The sequence below is a fragment of the Symphalangus syndactylus genome, chromosome 20 (genome assembly GCF_028878055.3).
Source record: "Symphalangus syndactylus isolate Jambi chromosome 20, NHGRI_mSymSyn1-v2.1_pri, whole genome shotgun sequence".
Taxonomy (NCBI): Eukaryota; Metazoa; Chordata; class Mammalia; order Primates; family Hylobatidae; genus Symphalangus; species Symphalangus syndactylus.
The window spans coordinates 34,270,304-34,296,380 of record NC_072442.2 but is presented as its reverse complement, the minus strand read 5'-3'; the positions used below and the strand labels follow the sequence as shown (position 1 = coordinate 34,296,380).

General features: G+C 38.1%; 1 pseudogene; it reads right to left on the bottom strand.

The window, feature by feature from the left end:
• Positions 1 to 565: 565 nt before the first annotated feature.
• LOC129469473 (protein FRG1-like) lies at positions 566 to 25,610 on the bottom strand (annotated as a pseudogene).
• Between the last annotated feature and the right edge of the window lie 467 nt (positions 25,611 to 26,077).

The window sequence follows — 26,077 nt, the reverse complement described above, 5'->3', positions numbered from 1 at the left end:
TGGCAACAAAAGCCAAAATTGACTAATGGGATCTAATTAAACTAAAGAGCATCTGCACAGCAAAAAAGACTACCATCAGAATGAACAGGCAACCTACAGAATGGGAGAAAATTTTTGCAATCTACTCATCTGACAAAGGGCTAATATCCAGAATCTACAATGAACTCAAACAAATTTGCAAGAAAAAAACAAATGACCCTATCAAAAATTGGGCAAAGAATATGAACAGACACTTCTCAAAAGAAGACATTTATGCAGCCAACAGACACATGAAAAAATGCTCATCATCACTGGCCATCAGAGAAATACAAATAAAAACCGCAGTGAGATACCATCTCACACCAGTTAGAATGGTGATCATGAAAAAGTCAGGAAACAAGAGGTGCTGGAGAGGATGTGGAGAAATAGGAACACTTTTACACTGTTAGTGGGACTGTAAACTAGTTCAAAAATTGTTGAAATCAGGGTGTGGTTCCTCAGGGATCTAGAACTAGAAATACCATTTGACCCAGACATCCCATTACTGGGTATATACCCTAAGGATTATAAATCATGCAGCTATAAGGACACATGCACACATATGTTTATTGCAGCACTAGTCACAATAGCAAAGACTTGGAACTAACCCAAGTGTCCATCAATGATAGACTGGATTAAGAAAATATGGCACATATACAGCATGGAATACTATGTAGCCATAAAAATGGATGAGTTCATGTCGTTTGTAGGGACATGGATGAAGCTGGAAACCGTCATTCTCAGCCAACTATCGTGAGGACAAAAAAACAAACACAGAAAAAACACAAAAAGATAAGGCAGAAACAAAAATCCCAGTCACTTGCAGTATCTGTCAGCTTTCAATTTGGCTCTCCTGTTTAAACAAAGAAAAATAATAAAATTAATCTATGTAAAACATGCCATATATATTCAACTGCTACTAAATATAAAAAGCTTTAAAACTGTTCAATTTTGGTTATTACCACAATGCTTATATTAAAATATGTATACTTTTAAATTTGGTTTCTATAAAAAATGGTTTCTAATCTTATAAAAGTGATTTCCTAATATTCAATAAATGTTGCCTAAGGCCTTGTTCAATCCAAATAGCAATTTTAATTATTCCAGAATTTAAAGGTGCTCTAAATTTCCATTTAACAGGGTGAGAATGCTATATTATTACAAGTGATAAAAGTTAGAAGACATGGAACTTATTGCGTTTTAGAGTTCACATCCTGATTATATTTTATATCCTCTTCTTGATTTCTTACAACTAGATACATATTCATTTGCTCAGATGGAAAAAATTTTTAAAATTATTTACTGACTTTAAGTATGAACTCTACCAGCTAGTTAACAGGAAATATGTAATTAAACATTGTCTTTATCAAGTAATGTAAAAAAAAAAGGGTAAGAGTAACTTTGCGGCTGGGCGCGGTGGCTCACGCTTGTAATCCCAGCACTCTGGGAGGCCGAGGCGGGCGGATCACGAGGTCAGGAGATCGAGACCATGGTGAAACCCCATCTCTACTAAAAATACAAAAAAAAAAAAAAAATTAGCCGGGCGTGGTGGCGGGCGCCTGTAGTCCCAACTACTGGGAGAGGTTGAGGATGGAAAATGGCGTGAACCTGGGAGGCGGAGCTTGCAGTGAGCAGAGATTGCGCCACTGCACTCCAGCCTGGGTGACAGAGCGAGACTCCGTCTCAAAAAAAAAACAAAAAACAAAAAACAAAAATAAAAACAAACAAAAAAGAGTAACTTTGCAACACAGGACTTGAATGAGCGGCTGGTGATTATCAAAATCTGGCACTTAATTGATTTATACTTGTACACCCACAGCTAAACGTCTCTACCTGTTTTTCTATGTCTAAATCTAGGACATTACTTATCTACCTAGGAAGAGTAATAAATATTAATAATGTGCCATGATAAACACCCTGCACTCTTCCAAATCTTACAATAAAACTGCTTCAATTTCACTTGTTTAGCTTTTATACTTAGTTTTTTAGTTGATCTATTCTTATTTTAAGGAACCTGAACTACCCTAACAGAATCCGCATAATTTTTATATTAGCCAAACTGCTTCTTTCTAACTCTGGTTCTAATAGTTATAAAAAGATAATGAGAAATTTATGAAATAGATACAGTCAAATCTGAATTTCTTAAAGTATATACTTAGAATCGGTTATAATTTTTAGATATTCTTTCTTGACAGTCTTTTCCCAAAGTTATGATGTCCTCTCTAGGTAACATTGCCACACTCATAAATTAGAAATAAAGACAAAAATGTAAAAACTACAGTAATTTAAGAGAATGTAGGTTTTCTACATGCCATTTCTATTGGCTACTGAAAATAGTGGAAATAAGTAAATAAATAGCTACCTATCCAGAAGCATCTCATGCAAAAATCCATCTTTCCGAGCCTTTTTAAGAATTTCACTGTCTTCTTTACTTATTTTAAGTTTGTGGTCTTGGAAGCTCTGAAATTTCTTTCTGCAAAGAAAATGTCTTCATTGAAAAATACCTCAAACTCTGATTATACATATTTACTATTAAATTTATAAAAACTGTTAATTTTTCACTTATTAAAAAAGTCTAATTGTAGGCCAGGCGCAGTGGCTCATGCCTGCAATCTCAGCACTTTGGGAGGCCAAGGCAGGCGCATCACTCGAGGTCATGAGTTCGAGAAAACCTGGCCAACATGGTGAAACCCCATCTCTACCAAAAATACAAAAATTAGCCAAGCATAGTGGCGCGTGCCTGTAGTCCCAGCTACTCTTGAGGCTGAGGCAGGAGAATCACATGAACCTGGGAGGCAGAGGTTGCGATGAGCCGAGATCACGCCACTGCACTCCAGTCTGGGGGACAGAGCAAGACTCCGTCTTGGGGGAGAAAAAAAAAGTCTAATTGAATTTTTTTTTAATAAGCTGGAGCTCTTCAACAAAGATGACCTTCGTGACCTCTCACGAGGAGGTCCACTCATTGGCTGGGTAGCACAAGGCCCCACTTCTATTAGGGCATACTGGCTGGAGTCCCCTGTGTCTTGGCCATAGCACAGCCTTTGACTGGCATCACACCCATTCTATGAATGAATAGAGAGATTGACTAACCCGAGTGACTAGCTTTGAGAGCTGGTAGGACGATAAGGAAAACTGAAGCCTCAAGAGAAGAAAAGCATTTAACTCAGTGCTCTGTCCTAGAGGCCACATTGTGTTGTATCTTCTTGTCAGTTTTATTTTTTCAGACAGGGTCTTGCTCTGCCACCCAGTCTGGAATGCAGTGGTGATCAGAGCTCACTGCATCCTTGAACTCCTGGGCTCAATCCTCCCGTCTCAGCCTCCCGAGTAGCTGGGCCTATAGGAATGTACCACCATCCCCAGCTAATTAGGTAATTTATTTTGAAAGCACTTTGAGAAGCACTTCACTGTCAAATCTGTAGGTCTAAAAGGAAAAGAATACATACACATAATTGATTTCACATTGTTTTACACTTCCTTTGTCTTCTTCTGGAATGTCATCTTTTTTCTTGGTTTCTCTTTCAGCACAGGATCTAATCTAGATATTGGAAAAGAGAATCCAATGGGTTATATGTTTATCTTCCATCTTCCCCACTTTATGTATCACATAAGAACATTTGAGATGATTTCTTATGCAGAAGAAAAAATTAACTGAGCAACTACATTCAGAAAAAGGTTCTGGCTATGTGTTTTTACTTCATACATATAATCTATATGAGTAAGTGCTATCACATGCTTCCTCCTAAGCCCTTGTGTCAGAAACACTACAGACAAAATTATTTCAGAAACGTTTTACACATCAGATCCTGCTAGGCAGTAAAGCAATCATTAACTAATTTAATTTTGTCCTCCAAGTGAATACACTAGGATCAAATTATCCCTAGTAGACAAGTGTTAATTTGGTCAGACTGAAAGCTTAATAGCTATTTTATGTTGCACAGACTATTACCAAAGTATTAAAACTTTTAGCATTACACAACTTGTTTTTAATTAATTGGAACCCACCTCTTTTACTAGCTTCTTATATCCTCCTAAGTTTGGATAGATGTTTACTATCACATAAGTAAATTGATCTGCATTCAACAATTAGGATCACTCACAGAACAGGCAATTGGCAATGGTAAGGACTCATGTCTCCTAAGGGATCTCTGTGGCCAGAGTCCAGTTCCAGGGCTGCTTAGAAAGTGATGATAAATAACGTGTTTGTGCCAATGACATCTTTGTGACAGTTTTGATTAAAGGGGTCCCAGACCTGAAAACATTCCATGCTAGGGCCTGTAACACAATGCTACCTTTAGTAAGAGGGACATGTGTTCTGGTCATAAAGGTGAAGGGCTGACAGAGGTAATACAATGCTACCTTTAGTAAGAGGGATCTGTGTTCTGGTCATAAAGGTGAGGGGCTGACAGAGGTAACACAATGCTACCTTTAGTAAAAGGGATCTGTGTTCTGGTCATAAAGGTGAAGGGCTGACAGAGGTAACACAAGGCTACCTTCAGTAAGAGGGAGCTGTGTTCTGGTAGATAAGGCAAGGCCATAAAGGTGAATGGCTGACAGAGATTAGGAGAGCCTGCAATTAAATGGTAAAGGAAAAGAGTCCTAAATAATCACTGTTCAGAGCTTCCAGGTACTTGACTAGCCAAAGAGACCCAGAAAACTTTGTATTTCATCTGAAAATTGCTTTAAATAGTGAAAAATGCAATCTTTGTGTAAGTATCTTTGTATCTTTGTATAAGTGCAAAGCACTGCATATATATTTGCAATTGTTGCCTTCAATAACACTTTTGTGGTGACATCCAGATGCAAAATAATTTAAACATGATACAATAAAATATAAATAAAATTAAATATAAGTCACAAACCCATCTGCATTTCCCCATTGACCTGTTTCCTGAGAAGCAATGTGTTATGAAATATTGAGAGTGGCCTCTGGAGACAGCTGGGCCTGGGTACACATCCTGTCTTACCACACCTTGAAATCACTGTGATTTCCATGAACTGACTGACAAAAACCACGAGGATTTAAGGAGGGTCAAAGGCTGTCTTCTTGTCTGTAACGCTGATCTCACATCCACCTCACAGGGGCATTATGGAAATTCAAGACTACAACGCATGTGCTGGGTGCATGCAATGAAAAAATATAACATTTCCCTTCTCTGTAAGAAAATACCTACATTTTAGATTGAAATTGTTTGAGCTTTAGATTTGAAATTATTTGAAATCAAGACTATTCTAGAAAGAAAATCAAACATATGACCTGAAATCTAACATGAAGCACGTACAGAAATTTGATAGATGCTTTTAAATTGCACTGGTAGTAGAGAAAAATGTAACATAAATTTTTATGCTCTAATAAGAATGAAAGGCATTTTAGAAAAGGCATTTGCCCCCCTCTTAGAGCCTTCCACTCCGGCCTCCACAATGCCTTACAGAGCAAATCTGGGTCAGACTGGATGCAACCTGTGATTCCCAACAGAGACAGACAAAGCAAGGTTGAGGATGCTCAGTACTGGGATAGAATGCCAAGAAACAGAAAAACTATGTGTCAATAAGGGGGGATTTATTCTTCAGACACATCTTGGTATATGTTTATAATTAAAGATCAATGGCTTCTGTGAGTCTAAAAAAGCCTTAAATGTTTTTATCAAATTCCAATTAACTACTTGATTTATCTAGGTTATATTAACAGTATTATTTAGAATTTCACCTTGATATGAAGATATTTGTGTAACTTTTACAGTGATGTAAAACAAAGAGTAGGATTAGGGAGGGCACAGGCCAGTGGTGCAATGGATAACGCATCTGACTACAGATGAGGGAATTTAGCCTGGAATAAGGAACTTTTATTTCCAGCTTAGTGACACACACAAATTTTAAAAATAAAATAAAAGTCATGTTTTATGTGATTAATGTTTCTCCTAATGCAAAGAAGACTGGTACTATTAATAAAAATATTTTCAAAATGTGAGGGCTAAGGCCCCAGAAGTTCTGCTATGATTTTTTATGTTTCATAAGTGACTATCATCACAGAAGCTCAAGCATTACATAAATACAAATGCATATACCCCTGACATGGTAATTCTCCTTCTGGAAATTTATCTTCAGGTCCACCCGCACATCTACAAATTGATGAATATTCAATGTTATGAACTGCAGCACTGTTTATAAGAGCAAAACCCTGGCAACAGCCTAAATTTCCATCTATAAGAGACTAAATAAGGTACATCCCTAAAATGGAATATTATGTGGCTGTTAAAAAAGAGAAAGGGAGGAAAAGCAAGAAAAAGAAAAAACTTTCTACATTTAAACTAATAGTAGAAAACTCTCCAAGATATGGTTTTAAGAAAAATCAAAGTCTAGAAGACTATAGAGGAGGCTACCTTTAGTGTAAAACAGTTGAAAATTATAAATATATTCATATGTTTATAAAGAAATTTTAGGAGGCTATAAAAAGAAAGGGAAAGGGGAACAGGAGTTGGGACACAGGTGAGTAAGACGCATGGCAGGCCTATGTCTTCACATGTTTCTATTTGAAAATGTTGGACCACGTGTACATGTTATCTATTTTAAAAATTAGATTTTAAAATACAAGAAAACAAGAACATGAAAGCCTAAAGAGAGCATGTGGAACCACCAGAAAAAGATACTAATCCATGGAGATAATGGCAAGGTAGCTCCTAGATGCACTCATTTCTCTGCCACATTTTATAAACAAGCCATCAACTACGGGACTTATAATTAAAAATGAGTCTACTTGAAACACCACATTACAAAAAGCTATTAACTAAATCTTTAAAGTGACAATAAATGACCATTTAACATTTTAAAGAGATACAGTCACATCGCATGTGTGAATGGAGTTATCTGCATAAAATATCATTACCTTGATCATTTCTTCTCCTGCTGTTTTACTTTTTGCTTCTATGTCTCCTGCCTCACTGCATCTAATAAAGCAGCTATTTGAGGCCAATAAAGCCATTTTCCCCTAAGTGAAACAAAATAACAAAATAGCCATGAGGATACTTCTTGTAGAAGAAATATTAAGTGTTTAGACTGGATTAATTTTTCCTCCCTGATTTAAAAATCAAAGGAAAGAACTTATAGAAAAACCTGAAAAATATAATACAACAACATATAGAAAAGGAAGCCAAAATCACCTATCATTTTACTATTCAAAGATTACCACAATAAACATTTGTAGTGTATCTTCCTAGTAGGAATTTATTCAAATATTAGCATTTTAAGTAAAATTTATTTTCTTCACAATTAGAAAACATGAAAAGGTATATACAATGCCTTTGGTGTTTTGAATTTAGGAATCAATCTCTGAGGGACTTTTGTGTGTAAAAATATCCATAAACTTTTTTAGTTTTTTAATGTTTGATATATTACCCTACTTTCTATTAAACAAAACTTTAAAGACTGATTTTCTTGTGTATCTAAGTCTGGGTTATAAATTTGGTTAGCTTAACTCCCTTAACAAATATAATGTTTATAACTTGTATTTGGTTGATTCTTTTGGAAAACTTGGAATACCATAACATTTAGACAAAATATTTATAAATACAATGATTACAAAATATGTTAACTTTACATCACATACAGTTAAAAAAGTGCTGATAACATGGATTTAATTTCTTAGTCAAGGTCACAAGGGCTGGGTCGTCTCTCATCTGGATGGCTCCTGGTGAGCCCTGGAACATGGCAGAGTGGTCCAAGACGATTTAAACCTGTGCCACAGATTATTCAGCTGAGTCCTTTTTGCAATAGAGTTTTAAGACCCTCTTTCATTTAAATTTAAAATTTTTGAAACTTAGTGTCCTTCCTAAAAATAAAATGAAATGAACTTTCCTAAAGTGTTGTATTATTAGGACTACCTAAGTCATCATCTAAGGCCTTAGGATATATTGGCCTTTTCTACTAGTGTAACTTTTATTACAAGTATCTCATCATAACTAGTAGGATCATCTCAAAGGGGTTGCAACACATTAGCAGGTTATGAAATCAATGTAGTGTTTCAATGTAGTGTTTCCTGAACGGTATGGGGGGTGGGGCAAGGAATACACACAGATACACAGAGGAAGGGGTAAAAGAGAATAAGAAATATCAAGATGCATAACACAGGGATAAGTATTGTTAAGCACAACTCTTGCTTCAGTTATACATGTGTGTGTGCTGGGCTGCAATGTAAAAATGCATTTCTCAATGGGTTGGGTCAAAATAGTTTTCAAGTCACTGACTTAAGATTTTATCCTAGGGGGTGAAGAAATCAGTCTAAGTAATTACCTCTTTCTGGGGGGATGTTTGTTTAATCTGTCATCTTAGAAAACACTCTGAATTCCTATTTTCAATTCATTAGTGTACACTACCAAAGCTGCTACTCAGGCTGAGCTTATCTTCTATTTGCTTGTTCTGCAAGCTGCCCGTTGGTCCTTACTGTTTTTGATATAGTTATCTACTTTTTAAAAACTGTTTAGCACTCACATATTTTTGTTCAATCTTTACTTCTCACACAAACAGAAAAAGGAAATTATGTATTCTGTATCAACAAAGACTTAACAAAACGTCCATATAGTACAACTGTCTACTTACTAAAATTAAGAATTAGTATGTATCTTTTTTCTTCGTATATTAAAACTATCCTTTTGTACACTATTTTAAGCTTATGAACTGAAAGTCTTTTAGAGATAATTTACTTCAATGAACTATTATTATTTATTTTATGCACAAATTGTCACAACTTGGTCTTAGCAAGCTCCACTGTTCGCTGACAGTCTCGAATGTCTCTGAAAGCATCCATGATTTCTGCTACAAAGAAGATACTTAGGAACTATTCTGTTTTCCTACTCTGAGACCTAAAATTGACTGGTTCTTTAATGGAAGTGAGATCCATATCTAGGCACTAAGGGTATACAGAAATAATTGTGGGCAAAAGTACTAATGCTATTTTTGTTGCCCTCTATTTTGAGATCTCTTTAAGGCTCTATGTTCTTATTGATTTATTCCAATTTAATGTATTATAGTATTGCATACTACTTTTTCTTTTTAAATATATTATGATTGTTACAGACTTTCTGTTAAACTGACAGGAAGTTTTTATGAACAATAACAGCACTTACATTTTGAAAGACTGGTTCCCATTTTTCTCTTGGTCCAATTGCATCTGAACGCCCGACAACAAATCCATATGAATTTATACCAAGATATTTTCCATAGCCAGATTTCAGGGCAATTCTCTACATTAATAAGATAGATAAAAGTTAAAAACTGAGAGAAAATTAATAATAGAACATCAAAACAGGACACGTGTGTGTGTGTGTACATATCTAAAATTTCAGACTGGACATATTCCAAGTGTTCAAAAGCTGCATGTGACTCAGTGGTGACTCACTCCTGTAATCTCTGTGCTTTGGGAAGCCAATGGGATAATTGCTTGAGGCAAAAAGTTCAAGATCAGCCTGGACAACACAGTGAGACCCCATCTCTACAAAAAATTTAAAAAATTAGCTGGGCATGGTGGCGTGCACATGTAATACCAGCTACTTGGGAGGCTGACACAGGAGGATTGCTTGAGCCCAGAAATTTGAGGTTATAGTGAGATACAGTCACACCACTGCACTCCAGCCTGGGTGACAGAATGAGACTCTGTGTCTCAAAAAAAAAAAAAAAAGCTACATGTGACTAGTTGCTGCCATGTTGGACAGTGCAGTTTTAAATTTAGTTTTATATTGTGCTTTTTTAATATAAACATTGTACCTTATATATTACATAACAAATATTTTCAAAATTCATCATTCTTCAATTATGCCTCTTTAGTTATAAACTTCAATAATAAATTACTAAAACTTTTTCTCTTATTATAAATAGTTCTATGTACATCTATTCTGACATAAAACTGCTTTATCCTTAGAAAATATTCCTAGAAATAATTGGATCGAAGGGTATAAAGTTCTTATGTCATCAAACTGTTTTCCAGAAAATGCTGCTTCCATTTACATTCTTACCTCAAATTAACAGATTATGTTTTGTATCACGGATTTTTTAAACATTATGACTTTAAAAAAATACTTGAAAACCTGATATGGAAAAAACAGTATCCTATAAATTTGCATTTTAGTAGTCAATTAGAATAACAATTGTTTTTCTTTTCCTTTCCTTTTTAGTTTTTAGATTATCTGGTAATGTCTCTTGTCCATTTTTCTATTGAGATCTGATCGCAATTTTTCTACTGGGGTCTTCAGTGCTATGAATTCTATATAAGATACATATGAAGAGTAAGAACTCACTGCCTATTAAGATTGTTGCAAATATTTTCCTCATTTGTCAGTTAATTTTCTTTATAATCCTTTTTTGTTTATAATTGTAAAGCAGTTTAAAACTATTGAATTTTTTCTTCCTCTGCTTTTATTCTTTGTCTTTCACCATACTTATCAGACTTTCAAAGAAAGTACAGCAATAATCATCTAAATGAGATTTTTTAAAATTATGATTTCTAATCTTTTACCTTACTGAGAATCTCCTGGGATGCCAGAATTGACTTTTACTCCTTTATACATTAATGATTATATAACAAAAATCATTATCATATTGATGTAACCAATTACTAAAATATGTAAATTCACTTTCAGTATCTTCTGCCCAAAGAATCATTCTATGCTTTTGCACAAGGTGAGAATAAAAAAGGTTACTTTATAAAATGACTGTAAAAATAGTGAGTAAAAATATTCTTTTGGTCGTTATGATTCTGTAACATTCTCTGCTGGTTTCAACAATATTCCTTTTTTTAGTCTTCCTGTTTGCCTTTGGAATTCCAAACAGTGAGTTTAAATATCATAGCAACAGTGAACCAGGTTTTGTACTATTTGATTTATTTTTTAATCTATCTTATTCGGTGTGTGAAATTATTAATCTTCACTTTTTAACATACATATTTTTTTTCCAGCCTAGCATTATATATTGATAGGAAACCCACTAAAAGTAGATCACAAAATCTATTTTTCAAAAAAGCTATTTTGTTTTTTATATCAAAATTACCCTGTGGGCTTAAGACAGATACTAAAATTTTTAATGAATATAATTAAATTTTTAAAATAACTGGTTACTAATTATATTACAACATAAGCTCACCTGGAATCAGATCATTTGATAGCCGCAAACTGCTCTGGAGGACTAGGGCCCTCATCAACTATTGGAGAAAAAACATTTGAAAATAAATTTGACATTTGCTATAAATATAAAGACATTATTTAGCTTTAAAAAATGTGGCTATTTTCTTCTGCAATTAAATGTAAGAATATTCAGATATACTGATGTCACTGTAATACTGTATCTTTGGAATCAAGATCTATTTTATCTTCTTTTAACTACAGTGCTAATTTTATATACTGAGTAAGACAGGGTGATATAATGCTTATTTAATAACTTTTGAGACAGCTTCTCTTTATGTTTTAAAATACAGTCATAAATAAGCACTTATTTAAAAAGCTAAATGCTTTCATTTATTCAAGGGATGGCTTTGCTGACCAAACGATACTGCTTTTTATCTTCTAATTACTTCATATCTCATTAGTGCTTCCTCTAATGGGCTAAAGAAAACGAGGAAACTTCAAATTGTTAAACGCACCCAGGTTAGTTTTGGTAATAGGTCTGAATAAAAAAGAAATTCAAACATTTTGACTCAAATAGGTTTTCTTTTTTCTTTCCACTTACTATTTTAATTATTCATCTTGTTTTGATTTCCAAAGATACTCTTCTGGAACTATGCGGAATGTTTTCAAATGCTTGTATTAGGAAGAAGGACTTGCCAATGGCTGGTAAATATTAAGGAATTAAAAAAAAAAAAAAATGGAAGAGTCAAATGCAATGGTTCCATTCCTTTGGAAAATGTTTGAGACTAGTTAGAGTTTGGCCTAAGTGAATGAATGTCCTAAAGTCTACACTTGTGGCAGCCTCTTCTCTTCCAGACACAAACCTTCTTTGTGTGGAGCTCCCAGGGTAAAAAGACCATTGTCGAGTGCATGTATATAGGTTGCCTCATCTATTTCAATGGCTATGGTTCCCGAAATTTCACCAAAGTTTTTACTGTCCACCAGATTCCTAAAAAATAAAATCAGTATTTCAACTTTATATTTTAGTTTTGAAACAGTTCTTTTTTTGTTATTATAACTTAGTTTTAAAAACTTTTTATTTTGCAGTTGTAGGAAGTAATACAAAGATCTCACATATTCTTTACTCGCTTTGTCTCAATGATGACATCTTGCATAAGTATCATACACTGTCAGAATCAGGAAACTGACATTGATATAATCCATGAACCTTATTCAGATTTCACCAGTTTTACATGTACTTGTTTGCATGTATGTGCACAGATTCATGTGACTACCAGCACAGTCAGGATTAGGTTTTTAAAACACAAAATAGCAACATACATCCACGCATGGGGGTGCATGCCTGTAATCCCAGCTACTCGGGGAGCTGGGGAAAGAGGATCACTTGAGCCCAGGAGTGCAAGGTTATAGTGAGCTATGATCATGCCACTGCACTCTAGCTTGAGTGACACAGCAAGGTCCTGTCTCAAAAAAGGACCAAAACAAAACAAAAGGCAACATGTGAAGGTACAAAGTGATATATAGAGAACAGTCTCTCTGATGATGGACCCCAGCCATCTATTCATGCCTGCTTTCCAGAGGCAATGCCTATCATAATGTTTCTTAAAAATGCCTCTACAGGAAGACTTTCTAGCGTAGCAATCTTTTTTTATTTTTTGAGACAGAGAGTCGCTCTGTCACCCAGGCTGGAGTGCAGTGATGCGATCTCGGCTCACTGCGACCTCCACTTCACGGGTTCAAACAATTCTCTGCCTCAGCTTCCCGAGTAGCTGGGGTTACAGGCGCCTGCCACCATGCCTGAATAATTTTTTTTGTATTTTTAGTAGAGACGGGGTTTCACCACATTGGCCAGGCTGGTCTCAAACTCTTGACCTCGTGATCCACCTGCCTCTGCCTCCTTAAATGCTGGGATTACAGGTGTGAGCCACCGCGCCTGGCCAGTAATCTTAACTATGATTTTAGATTGAATGTAAAATGAGCAGAATCTATGTCTATGTATACTAATTTCCAATTTGCCAATAGAAATGTTAGACTCTAGGAACAATTATTTAAGCAGTTGTTATAAAAGTTTACATCTTAATGTTACAAAATGTCCTCAAACCTCCTCCTAAATTGTACTTTAGCTAGAGTAGAAATGAGTCAATCATTAACTGGATACGACATATTAAGGAATTCTTGTTAATTTTACAAGGTTTGATAATGACATAGTATAATGTATAAAAATAAAGAAGAAAACAGGTGATGACAGAAAGACATACCACATTAAGAAATGTACATTTATGTACTTATGGGTAAAATGACATAGTATCTGTGATTTTACTTAAATTTTCGAGGAAAAAATGTGTGTGTGGGTGTGTGTGTAAATCAAACGAGATTGGCAAAATATTGATAATTAATGCTGGGGCCTGGGCACATGGGGGACTCATTATATTCTTCTATGTATGGAATAATTTGGATATTTCCATAATAAAAAGGTTTTAAAGATTCAGTTAATTCCACTGCACAAAATTTTCTATTCAACTAAACATTTCACGATTTCCATAATAAATTTTAAAATACATAAAATTTTAGCTAAAATGAGGTTGGACCCTTACCTAACACCAAATACGAAAAGTAACTTAAAATAGACCAAAGACCTAAATGTAAGAGCTAAAGTTAGAAAACTTTTAGAAGAAAATGGGAAAAGCTTCATGACAATGAATTTGGCAATGATTTCTTGTATAGAACATCAAAGGCACAGGCAACAAAAGAAAACATAGGCAAACCGGACTTCATCAGAATTAAAAACTTTTGTGCATCAAGGACTGCCGTCAACAGAGTAAAAGGCAACCCAGAGAATGGAGAAAATATTTGTAAACTACATATATTATAAGGAATTAATATCCAGACTATATAGAGAACTCCAAAAAGACAAATACCACAATTCAAAACTGCGCAAAGGACGTACACGAACATTGCTCCAAAGATGATATACAAATGGCCAATAAGCACTTGAAAAGACGCTCAACATCACTAGTCACTAGGGAAATGTAAATCCAAACCAAAATGCAATACCACTTCACACCCATTAGAATAGCTATTATCAAAACAAACAAACAAACAAAAAACAGAAACCAAGAAAACCAGAAAAACAAATGTTGGGCAGGATGTGGAGAAACTGAAACCCTGTGCAATGCTGGTGGGAAGGTAAAATTGTGCATGTATTTAAATACCACTGAAGTGTACACTTAAAAATAGAAAAACTGGTAAATTCTATATTCTGTATATTTTACTTCCACACACAAACAAAACCAATGGAGAAATAGAAAATCAAAATTAAAATTTCAGCTAAAGACAATTAAAAAGCAATAAAACTAATGGCAATTTAGATGATTGAGTTATAGCTACAATCGTTTTCAGGAAAATAAATAATGCTTTATTCAGATACATTATCAACAGTGTTATGATTAGCAAGTCTTTCTTATAAAGGTAATAGTTAATGATTTTAAATTAGATTTATTTTGTATGTTCTATGCCACATTGACCAAGTACACTTAATATTAAATAAAATCATTTAAATATAATATCTCATTAATGTTTTGCAAATGAAGAAGAAATTTCTGGCAGACAAGCTCCTCAAAATTTTCACACTCTGTCCAAGTAGGGAAATGATACAATAACATTACTTACAATATTGTCAACTGAAAAAGAAATTACTTTGGGCAGATGCCAGTATTTTTTCACAATGAGATTTCAAAGAATAAGAAAGCTAAATATACTATCATCAAGAATTAAATGTGAGCATTCTGCCTATTTTCTGCAAGTGGCCTCCATTCAGCCTTTGGAGGTATGCTTATATGTTTAACGACTAAAGTAACATAACATAATACTTAACGGTGCCACTCTGGGGTTTTAGCTGTGAAAAAACAGTGGATCCTAAGAACACGAGCACAGAAGTTGCCTGTTTCTATGTCAGGTTACAGCTCAAGCTGTGTATATGCTGCAGATGCCCAAGCTGAATTTAAGAGAATCAGCTCCAAAATATTACTTGCTATTTAGACACATGCTTAAAGTTATTTCCTTTTAAACCTTAGGCACATGGTCAAATATTCCTGCTGTGTTGTCTCACAATGCATGACAAAGCTTTTCACGTATTTTCACACAGTTTAGAATGTTTACATATGTCTAGCATGCCTGTAATCCCAGCACTTTGAGAGGCGGTAGCAGGAGAATCAATTAAGCCCAGGAGTTCAAAATCAGCCTAGGCAACAAAAGGAGACACCTGTCTCTACAAAAAAATTAAGAAATTAGCTGGGTATGGTGTTAGGAACCTGTGGTCCCAGCTACTCTGGAGTCTGAGGTGAGAGGATTGCTTGAGCCTACAAGGTCGAGGGTGCACTGAGCCATGATCACATCACTGCACTCCAGCCTGAGCAACAAAGCAAGAGCCTGTCTCAAAAAAAAAAAAAAAATAGCCCGATGCACCAGTGTCATGGCTGATAAGATACTACCAGGGCACCCTCATTCTAGCATCAAGGCTGTGTGACAGCTCACCTCACCTTCTGACTAACCCAGTACTTCCGTGCTAAGGGCCCCCTTGTATCTCTACCTTCATTATGTACTTGGCACAAAGGAATGATATATCTTAGATTTGGAAATGGAATTTTCTTCTCCAATCTTACTGTAGTCTAAGTACCCTTCACAGACCTTCTATTAACCAATAGCTTACTTAGCTTTAGTTCCTGGGTAAATAAACTATATGTGTTTTGCAAACTACGATGTTATAAGTCCAACTGCTTCTTAATCTAGCAGAGCTTAGTGAAACTCTTTGCTTACAGACATGATCATGTTTATTAATGTCACACTTGGTTTTCTCCATGTGAAAGACAGAATTTCTTTCATCCTATTTACTAATCCCTTCAGATCCTTGTGAGGAACCAAGAGAACAGCTTTAAAAAATTAAAAGATTTTTTTTCTTTCCCTTCACAAATAGGCACATGCTTACTTATATGGCAAGTTTAGAAAATCCACAATGCAAAAGAAGGTGGAAGGACAAAGAGAAAAAGACGCAGAAGGACTTCCTCTTCCAGCCAAGATGGACTTGCCCTCCCACCACGACCAACCAGAAAACTGAAACTGGATACAGTATTTGAGGAAACTGTTTTTGGGGATTGGATCACAGGCAGAACAGGACTGTGATATTTGAGAACAGGAAAATACAGGAGGCAGATCTCACACACACTTCTGTTTTCTGCCCAATAGCAGTTTCTTGACCACACGGAGAGAGGTAGAGACCTCCAGAAATGAGGCAATGTCACTAAGCTGAGAGTCTTGCAGTGCTAATATGTTGGGAGTTTAGAGAATAAGTACTGGAGAAGAGGGAACTACACACAGGTGAGGCCTCAAAAGAGTATGCAAAAGTTCTCTGCAGGTCTGTGGCCAAGGGCTGGGGGGAGTTCATGCAGTAGGCAGGCTCCACAAGGCCTCTGCAGAGTGGCTGGCACTGCTGAGGGCTGACTGGAGATGCCAGTGATCACACAAATTTGGGACACAGCAGAGTGGAGAGAACTCACCAAGTATGCCTAGAACATGTGGCTGAGGCCCATGAGGATGAACCTTTCCTAGAGTAAGAGTCACTGTCTAAGTCTACGGGCAAAACCCTAATAAATAAGCACAAATGAACAAAGGCCCAGGCTTGACAGGAGCAAAAGGGTGGTCAAATAATTTAACTAGGCATCAAGACATTTAACAGAAATAAGGTTAAAATATTATGAAAATGAAAGACTGAATTTATAAGGAAGACTTAACAATCCTAAATGTCTACACATCTTATGAGAGCTTCAAAATACTTTAAGCAAAAACTGCTCAAGTAGACAGATCTAGAATTACAGCTGGAGATTTTAACATAACTCTCAATACACTGTAGGATTAGTAAAAAATCAGTAAGGACGCAGAAGATATGCATAGTCACAAGTTCTACCAGTTGACCTAACATACATCTAAGGAACACTGAACTGGCTGGGCACCACGGCTCACGCCTGGAATCTCACCAGTTTGGGAGACTGAGGCGGTCGGATTACTTGAGGTCAGGAGTTTGAGACCAGCTTGGCCAACATGGTGAAAGCTTGTCTCTACTAAAAATATTTAAAAAATTAGCCGGGTGTGGTGGCAGGCGCCTGTAATTCCAGTTACTCCAGAGGCTGAGGCAGGAGATTCAGTTGAACCTGGGAGGCAGAGGTTGCAGTGAGCTGAGATCGCACCACTGCACTCCAGCCTGTTGGGCAACAGCGAGACTCCATCTCCAAAAAAAAAAAAAATACCCTGAACCAACATCCGCAGAATACACATTCTTTTCAAGTGTACATGGAAATTCACTAAGAAAGTATGTTCTCCAACTATACTATAAATGAATTAGAAATCAGCAACAATAACATACCTATAATATCTCTATGTAGTAGAAATTAAAAACAATACACTTCTAAATAACTCATGTGTCCACAAAAAGAAAAATCACAAGAAAAACTAGATAATATTTTGAATGGAATGAAAATGAAAACAAAATGTGTTGACTATAACTGAAACTAAAGTGGAATGAAGAGGTCTAACTCCCTTCTTACGAAGCTATAAAACAAGAGCAAAGTGAACTTAAAATAAGTTAAAGGGAGGAAAAAAAAGATTGAAAATAAATGAAATAGAAAATGAAAAAAAGAGAAAATAAGTAATACTGAAACAGGCTTCTCCAACCTGAGAGCTGCATGTGGCCCAGGCCAGCTGTGAATACAGCCCAACACAAATTCATAAACTTTCTTGAAACATTATGAGATTTTTTTGCTTTTTTTTTGGCTCATCAGCTTATCGTTAGTGTATTTTTTGTGTGGCCCAAGACAATTCTTCTCCTTCCATTGTGGCCCAGGGAAGCTAAAAGATTGAATACACCTGTACTAAAAGATCATTAACGATCTAAAATAAATGATCTTATAAAGAATTGAGAAACCTCCAGCTAGACTGACTGATTCAGGAAAAAACAGCAAAAACACAAATTACCAATATGAAGAGACTGCAATACAGATTAGATTCTGGATCTTATAAAGAATTGAGAAACCTCCAGCTAGACTGACTGATCCAGGAAATAATAGCAAAAACACAAATTACCAATATGAAGAGACTGCAATACAGATTAGATTCTATGGACATTAAAAGCATATTAAAGAAAGGAATATTCTGAACAATTTTATGCCAATAAATCCAACAACTTAGATGAAATGAAATTTTCTTAAACGACACAAGTTACCAAAACTGACAAAACAAAAAATCTGAAAATATTTCTTAAAAAATTTTAATTTTCCCACAAAAAATCTAAAACCAGACCAAACAAAACCCTCTAGGTTCAGTTGACTTCACTGGTGAATTCTATCAAACATGTAAAGAACAAATCATACCAATCTCACACAGCTATTTCCAAAAGTAGGAAAGGAGACAGCACTTTCCATCTAATTTTATGACACGCAATATCACCTTGACACCAAAATCAAATAAAGACATTACAAGAAAAGGATACAAAAGTCCAATATCTCCCATCAACAACAATATAGAAATCTTAAAAAAAAAAACAACAAACCAACACAAACACCTAGAAGTCAAATCTAGCAATATCCCAAAGGACAATGCACCACAACTAAGTGGGGTTTATCTCAGGGATATAAAGTTACTTTAAAAGTTGAAAATGAAACCAATGTAATTCATTGGCAGAATGAAGAAAGCTGTATAATCATCTCAACAGATACAGAAAGAGGTATCTGACAGCATTAAACACCACTAAAATAAAAACTCCCAAGAAACAAAGTTTAAAAGGAATGTCCTCATTTTGATAAAGGTTTTCTCTGCAGATCCTACAGACATCATACCATATGGTGGACTACTGAAAGCTTTCTGCCTAAGCTTGGGAACAATGCAATTATGCCCATTCTCATGACTTCTGTTCAACACTGTGGAAATCCTGGACAGTATAATAAACCAATAAAAAGAAAGACAAGACACAAGGATTAGAAAGAAAGAAGTAAAATGATAGTCACAGGAAACACAATTGCAAATTTCTTAGTTTTCTATATAAGCAAACCCCTAGAAGTAATAAGTGAAACAGACTTATCAGACTACAAAGTCACTACACAAAAATCAATTGCATATCTACGTACTGACAGCAAACAACTGGAAAATCAAATTCAAAGGTTCTATCGACAGTAGTGTAAAATTATAAAATACTTAAGAATAAATGTTTAAACAGGCATGCAAGACTGCTACATTGAAAATTATGAAATATTGAGGCCCGATATTAAGATGTTGATTCTCCCCCAAATGATCTGGACTCAATACAGTTCTTGAGAAAATCCAACAAGCTTCACTGTAGAAATTAATAAATTAATAGTTAATAAGTACAAAGTTGGAGGACTCACACTACCTGATCTCAAGGCTTCATGAAATTACAGCAATCAAGAGAAATATACCAACAGAAAAACAGACAAACATATCGATAGAACAGAGTCCAGAAATAGACCCATACATAGAAAGTTAATTGATTTATTATGAAGATACCAAAGTGGATTAATGGAAAAAGGAAACACCAGTGGTGCTGGCACAATTGGCTATCAAGATGTCAAAAAAAAAATAAAGTAAATCTTGAAACCGAACTCACAACATCATGCCAAAATTTGAGATGAATGACAGATTTAATGTAAAAACTAAAACTATGATGCCTCTAAAAGACAATGTAGAATATTTTCCTGACTTTGGGGTAAGCAAAGATCTCTTAGATCAAAGAGATAAGGCAGTAACCATAAAAGAAAAAAAAAGTAAACTAAGCTTTATAAAAATTAAAAGCTTCTGACCATCCTGGCTAACACGGTGAAACCCCGTTGCTACTAAAAACACAAAAAATTAGACAGGCGTGGTGGCGGGCACCTGCACTCCCAGCTACTCGGGAGGCTGAGGCAGGAGAATGGCGTGAACCTGGGAGGTGGAGCTTGCAGTGAACCGAGATCGCGCCACCGCACTCCAGCCTGGGAGACAGAGTGAGACTCTGTCTCAAAAAAAAAAAAAAAAAAAAAAAGCTGCTCATCCAAAAACCACCATTAAGAAACTGAAAAGGTAAAACTCAGACTGGGAGAAAAGACTGATAACACCATCAACTCTTGGCAAGGATGTAACTGGAGCAGTAATTCATTCTTGGTGGGAGGGTAAAATGGTACAACCACTTTAGAAAATTTTTGGCAGTTTCTTATACGGTTAAACATTCACCTATCCTTTGACACAGCAATTCCACATCTACATATCTACCCTAGATATCTACCCTAACTTTAGAATTGTTGATTTGCCATTTTGAAAGCAATGATTCTTCCAGAACATTAGCTTTATATCATTCCATATTTTATATATTTTTTAAGTTACCATAATTTATGAAGATTCAAAATGCAACTTGCCAAGTTTTAAAAGAGAAAAAAAAAATGTATGGAAAGAACAAAACAGAAAATAGGCTGGTTAAGTGTGTTTAGGTCAGTTTATTTATAGTATCATTTACAGGCTACCCTGATGTTGTATTTAAGATTTTCATTCATTTCAAAGTTCACAAAATAATGATTTTTCCTGTGAAGATACTTCCTTTAAGAGACAACCGACCTTTCTTTCTTTCTCTCTCTTCTTTCTTTCTTTCCTTTCTTTCTTTTCTTTCTTTCTTTCTTTCCTTCTTTCTTTCTTTTTCTTTCTCCTTCCTTCCTTCTTTCTCTTTCTCTCTCTCTTTCTTCTTTCTTTCTTTCTTTCTTTCTTTCTTTCTTTCTTTCTTTCTTTCTTTCTTTCTTTCTTTCTTTCTCTTTCCTCTTTCTTCCCTCTGTTGCCCGGGCTGGAGTATAGTCTGTGCACTGCAGACTACCTGCCTCCGGCTCCCATCATTCTCCTGCCTCGCCCTGCAGGATGCCTGGGATTGCAGGTATGCGCCACCACCCCGCCTGGTTTTTGTCCCTTGAATGGAGGCGCGGCTTCGCCATGTTGGCCAGGCTGGCCTCCAGCTCCTGACCTCCAGTGGTCTGCCCGCCTCAGCCTCCCGAGTTGCTGGGACTGCAGATGGAGTCTCACTCACTCGGTGCTCGGTGTTGCCCAGGCTGGAGTGTGGTAGCGTGGTCTTGGCTCGCTGCAGCCTCCGCCTCCCAGCAGCCTGCCTTGGCCTCCCAGGGTGCTGGGATTGCAGCCTCTGTCGTGCCGCCACCCCGTCTGGGAGGTGGGGAGCATCTCTCCCTGGCCACCCATAGGCTGGGATGTAAGGAGTGCCTCTTCCCGGCTGCCCATCATCTGGGATGTGAGGAGCGCCTCTGCCGGGCCGCCCTATCTGGGAAGAAGTGAGGAGTGCGTCTGCCGGGCCACCCTGTCTGGGATGTGAGGAGCACCTCTGCCCGGCTGCCCCATCTGGGAAGTGAGGAGCGCCTCTGCCCGGCCGCCCCATGTGGGAAGAAGTGAGGAGCGCCTCTGCCCGGCCACCCCGCCTGGTTAGAAGTGAGGGGCGCCTCTGCCCAGCCACCCAGTCTGGGAAGAAGTGAGGATCGTCTCTGCCCGGCCGCCCTATCTGGGAAGTGAGGAGCACCTCTTCCCAGCCGCCCATCATCTGGGAAGCGAGGAGCGCCTCTGCCCGGCCACCCCGTCTCGGAAGTGAGGAGCACCTCTGCCCGGCCGCCCTGTCTGGTTAGAAGTGAGGGGCGCCTCTGCCCGGCCACCCAGTCTGGGAAGAAGTTAGGAGCGTCTCTGCCCAGCTGCCCATCATCTGGGAAGTGAGGAGCACCTCTGCCCAGCCGCCCCGTCTGGGATGTGAGGAGGGCCTCTGCCCGGCCGACCTATCTGGGAACTGAGGAGCCCCTCTGCCCGGCCACCCCGTCTGGGAAGTGAGGAGCGCCTCTGCCTGGCCACCCCGTCTGGGAAGTGAGAAGCGCCTCTGCCTGGCCACCCATCATGTGGGATGTGAGGAGCGCCTCTGCCCGGCCGCACTGTCTGGGAAGTGAGGAGAACCTGTGCCCGGCCGCCCCATCTGGGAAGTGAGGAGCACCTCTGCGGGGCCGCCACCCCGTCTAGGGTCAAGGAAGTGAGGAGCATCTCTGCCCGGCCACCCCATCTGGGAAGTGAGGAGCACCTCTGCCCGGCTGCCCCATCTGGGAGGTCTACCACAGAGGCCAGACACAATGTGGGGGCTGGATGTACTGGCTCACGCCTGTAGTCCCAGCACTCTGGGAGGCTGAGGCGGGTTGATCACTTGAGGCTAGGAGTTTGAGACCAGCCTGGCCAACATGGCGAAACATATGAAAAATACAACAGACAAACCAACCAACCAACACAGCGACAACAAAACAGGTCTACCCTGGAGTCATACTCTAATTTTTTCTATTTTCCTCCCTTTCTGATCCTTTATCCCACTTGCTTTTTCTTCCTCTTCCTTCTCCTTCTTCTTTGTCAAATAGAGGATTGAGTTATTACCATTGATCCATACAAAGTCCCTCTCTCATTTATTTTCTTTAATTCCCACCCTCCATTTCTATTCCCCGTCTTCCCATGTGCAATCTTCCTAATATGTTTGATATGCATCTTTTTGTTTGTATGTATTTTTAGAAAATATTTATTGCTTTGTGTGCAAAAAAATTAATAAAAAATAAAAAAAAGTAAAAAAAAGAAAGAGACAACTGACTTCTACAATTAAAATGCATACATGTGCAAAGAAAATAACTTGTAAAATATATTTGGTTGAATAACATTTACATTAGGACTTTAAAATTATGTATCAGAATCTCCTGCTATTAAGCAGTCTAATGGTGCCTACTAAGTCAGAGAGTTATAATTTTTCTCTCCTGATAATGAAGTAAAGGCATCAGTAGCATCTACTGTGCTAAAGAATAAATGGAATTTATAACTGTAGGTAATATTTAAGCACTTTAAGATGAATATGAATATATCATACATTTCTAACTAGGAAAATATTTTCAATGAGATCTCAAGAAACGTTAACTTTTTTCAGAAGAGAACACTGAAAAGTGACTCACCAACAATATCAAGCTGGGTTGCTTCATCTTCTTCTCTTTTTCTCTTCTTATCTTCGCTCTTTTTCTTCTTACTACAGCACATCATTTATATAGATGAGTTTAGGTATATTAATTTGTATGATAAATATCGTAAGATTGAAACTTGGAAGTCTTTTAAGCTGTTTCATTTATAAATTATTGATTTAGGAAGACTTACATTGCTATGCCCTCTTAAATACAGTACTGAGAAGTCGCTTCAGGCTTTGTACATATTATGTTAGAGTTCAAAGCAGATTGTAGAGCCACACTGCCAGATTTTAAATCCTGATTCTTTCGCTTATTAGCTCTGTGATTTTTGGAAAAGGTACTGAATCTCTCTGTGAGTCAGTTTCCCCACTTAAAAAATTAGGATAATAACTTAACCTAACTCTTAAGGCTATTGTGAGGTTTAAGAGGTAATGTGTACCTTCACACATTGCTGGTGGAAACGTAAAATGGTGCAGCATCTACAGGAAACAGTATGGGGTTCCTCAAAAAGTTAAAGAGTTACCACATGACACAGCAATTTTACTCCTAAGTATGTATACCCAAGGGAAATGAAAACATACACCCACAAAAATACTTACATAAGAATATTCACACTAGCATTAGTCACAATAGCCAAAAAGGGGAAACAACCCAAATGTTCATCAGCTGATGAATGGATGAAAAATATGTTACATCCATACAATGGAATACTGCACAGCCATAAAAGGAAGAAGTGCTACAACAATGATGAACCTCAACAATGTTATAAGAGAAAGAAGCCAGATACAAAAGGCCACATGTTGCATGATTTCTTTCTTAAGAAATATTCAGAATAGGCGATTTCACATAGACAGCGGATTAGTGGTTGCCAAGGACTAGCAGAGGGGGAGGATGGGATGTGACTACCTTAATGGGTAGGGGGACGTTTCCTTCTGAGATAATGAAAATGCTGAGCAACTAGACAGTGGTGAATCTCTTGAACGTATACTAAAAACCACTGACTGTACAAAAGGGTGAATTTTATAATTATGAATTACAGCTCAATAAAAAAAGGAAAAAAACCAAGAGCGATTTGAAAAAAGTTAACGTGCGAAGCGCCTACAACAATTTCTTGGCACATTGAAAGTGCTATATAAGCATTGATTATGATTATTACGATAATCTTAAGACACTCTTGTCTGCATTTTCATCATAAAGTTTTCAGAAGATAACTCTCCTCTCCTCACAGGAAATTCACAGAGTAAAAATCTCACATTTATTCCGGATAAACCTGTCGTTTATTCTGGCATCTTCATGAGGCCAGACTCCTAGACAGGGTTCTCAAGGCCAGTGGCTTCAGCTCGCTCCTTGATACTTTCTTTCCATCTCGCCTAAAAATACCAAAACCTCTGTTTATCACGGAGACCAGGAGGAAATGCTCAACATCTGTATGTACGGTCAACCTCGGGCAAATCTGCCAGTTAAAAAAGCGGGGATATGAGTGCACAGGTATTTTTTTCCTAAAGAGCTAATAAATTACCACTACGACCTCCTCCTCACATTTGGCTCAATTTATTTACTGCATATATGTTCTCTCATTTAATTCTCACAGTCTTCTAAAAGTATAAAAAATCGTCTGAAAGTATAAATGTGTAAACGGAGATTCAAAGATATTTGATCTCTTAATGAGTAAATGGAAGTTCAGACATATTAACCAACTTGCCACAAATTACAAAATCAGTAAATGACAAGAGTGCAGGTTCGAGTCCATATCCCTATCAAAGCCCATATACACCTCAACCACTGTGTGATTAATCCTGGTTTCACTCTACATATTAGGTTAGAAAAAATGAATCAATAATTTTTCTAGGAAGAGACAATGGAGAAAAGAATAATCCCTATTAAAGGAAGTTATTATCATGAACTACGAGATCAGACTAACGCAGATCCACCAGGCAGAGGCCTGGAGAGATGCCTCAGGGGACCCAAACTCGTGGGTACGGGGTCACCGGTCACCCGCCTGTCTACTCTGTTTCCACGGTCGTCCGCGCAGGAGGCTGCCCCTCTCTGCACAGGCGCCAGGAACCGCGGTCCGGCCCCCGTCCAGCCCAGACAGAGGCCAGGGCGAAGCCTGGGAGGCCACGAAGCCGGCTCTCTGCGCCACAGCTTCCACCGGACTCGCGGGGGTGGAATGCGTCCGAAAAGAACGGAGGAGGCTCCCGCCCGAGCTGCAGGACCCACCTCTCCACCTTGGTTCCCTTGAGCACGAGCTTGGTAGACTTCACATAAGAGTACTCAGCCATAGCTCCGGGAGACTTCCGCGTGGAGAGGCTGATGCCGGCTTACGCCGAGTATGTGACCCGGAGCAGCATCAGGGCGGGGAGGAACATAAGTGGAGGCGAAGCAAACACTCCCAGACAGCGTACCTCTCTCCAGAACCCGCCTCCGTCTTCACCCAAAGGCTGAATGGCTGAGAGTTCCACTTCTGGGTTTCTGCTGGGGGGTGGGGGGGAGCTACGGCGGCCGCAGAGGGCCGAAAGGTGTCCGCGCGCAGCGACTCCCTGGTGCCCTCTCGATGAGCCCCTAAAGATTCGCGCCTCCCCGAGGGGAGGAAAGCCCGCCGGAGGCGCCGGTGCTGGCGGTGGCGGGGCTTCCGGGCGCGCTGTGGAACGGCCTCCCTCTAGGGCTGCGGGCTGGCGACGGTCCCCTCGGGGGCAGGAAGCGGCTCCGGCTGCCCTCGCTGGCCTGCGGCAGCGCGGCGGGAAGTGCGGGCCACTCGTGCGCTGGTCACTCGGGTCTGTGCCTCGTGCGACTGTGTGTGCAGGAAGCAAATAGAATGAAGCGCCATGTTGAGGGCCGCGGACATCGCGAGTGCTGTGGGAATGTGGGCTGAGGTGGAGAGTTATGGTGGCGCGTGTTACAGGC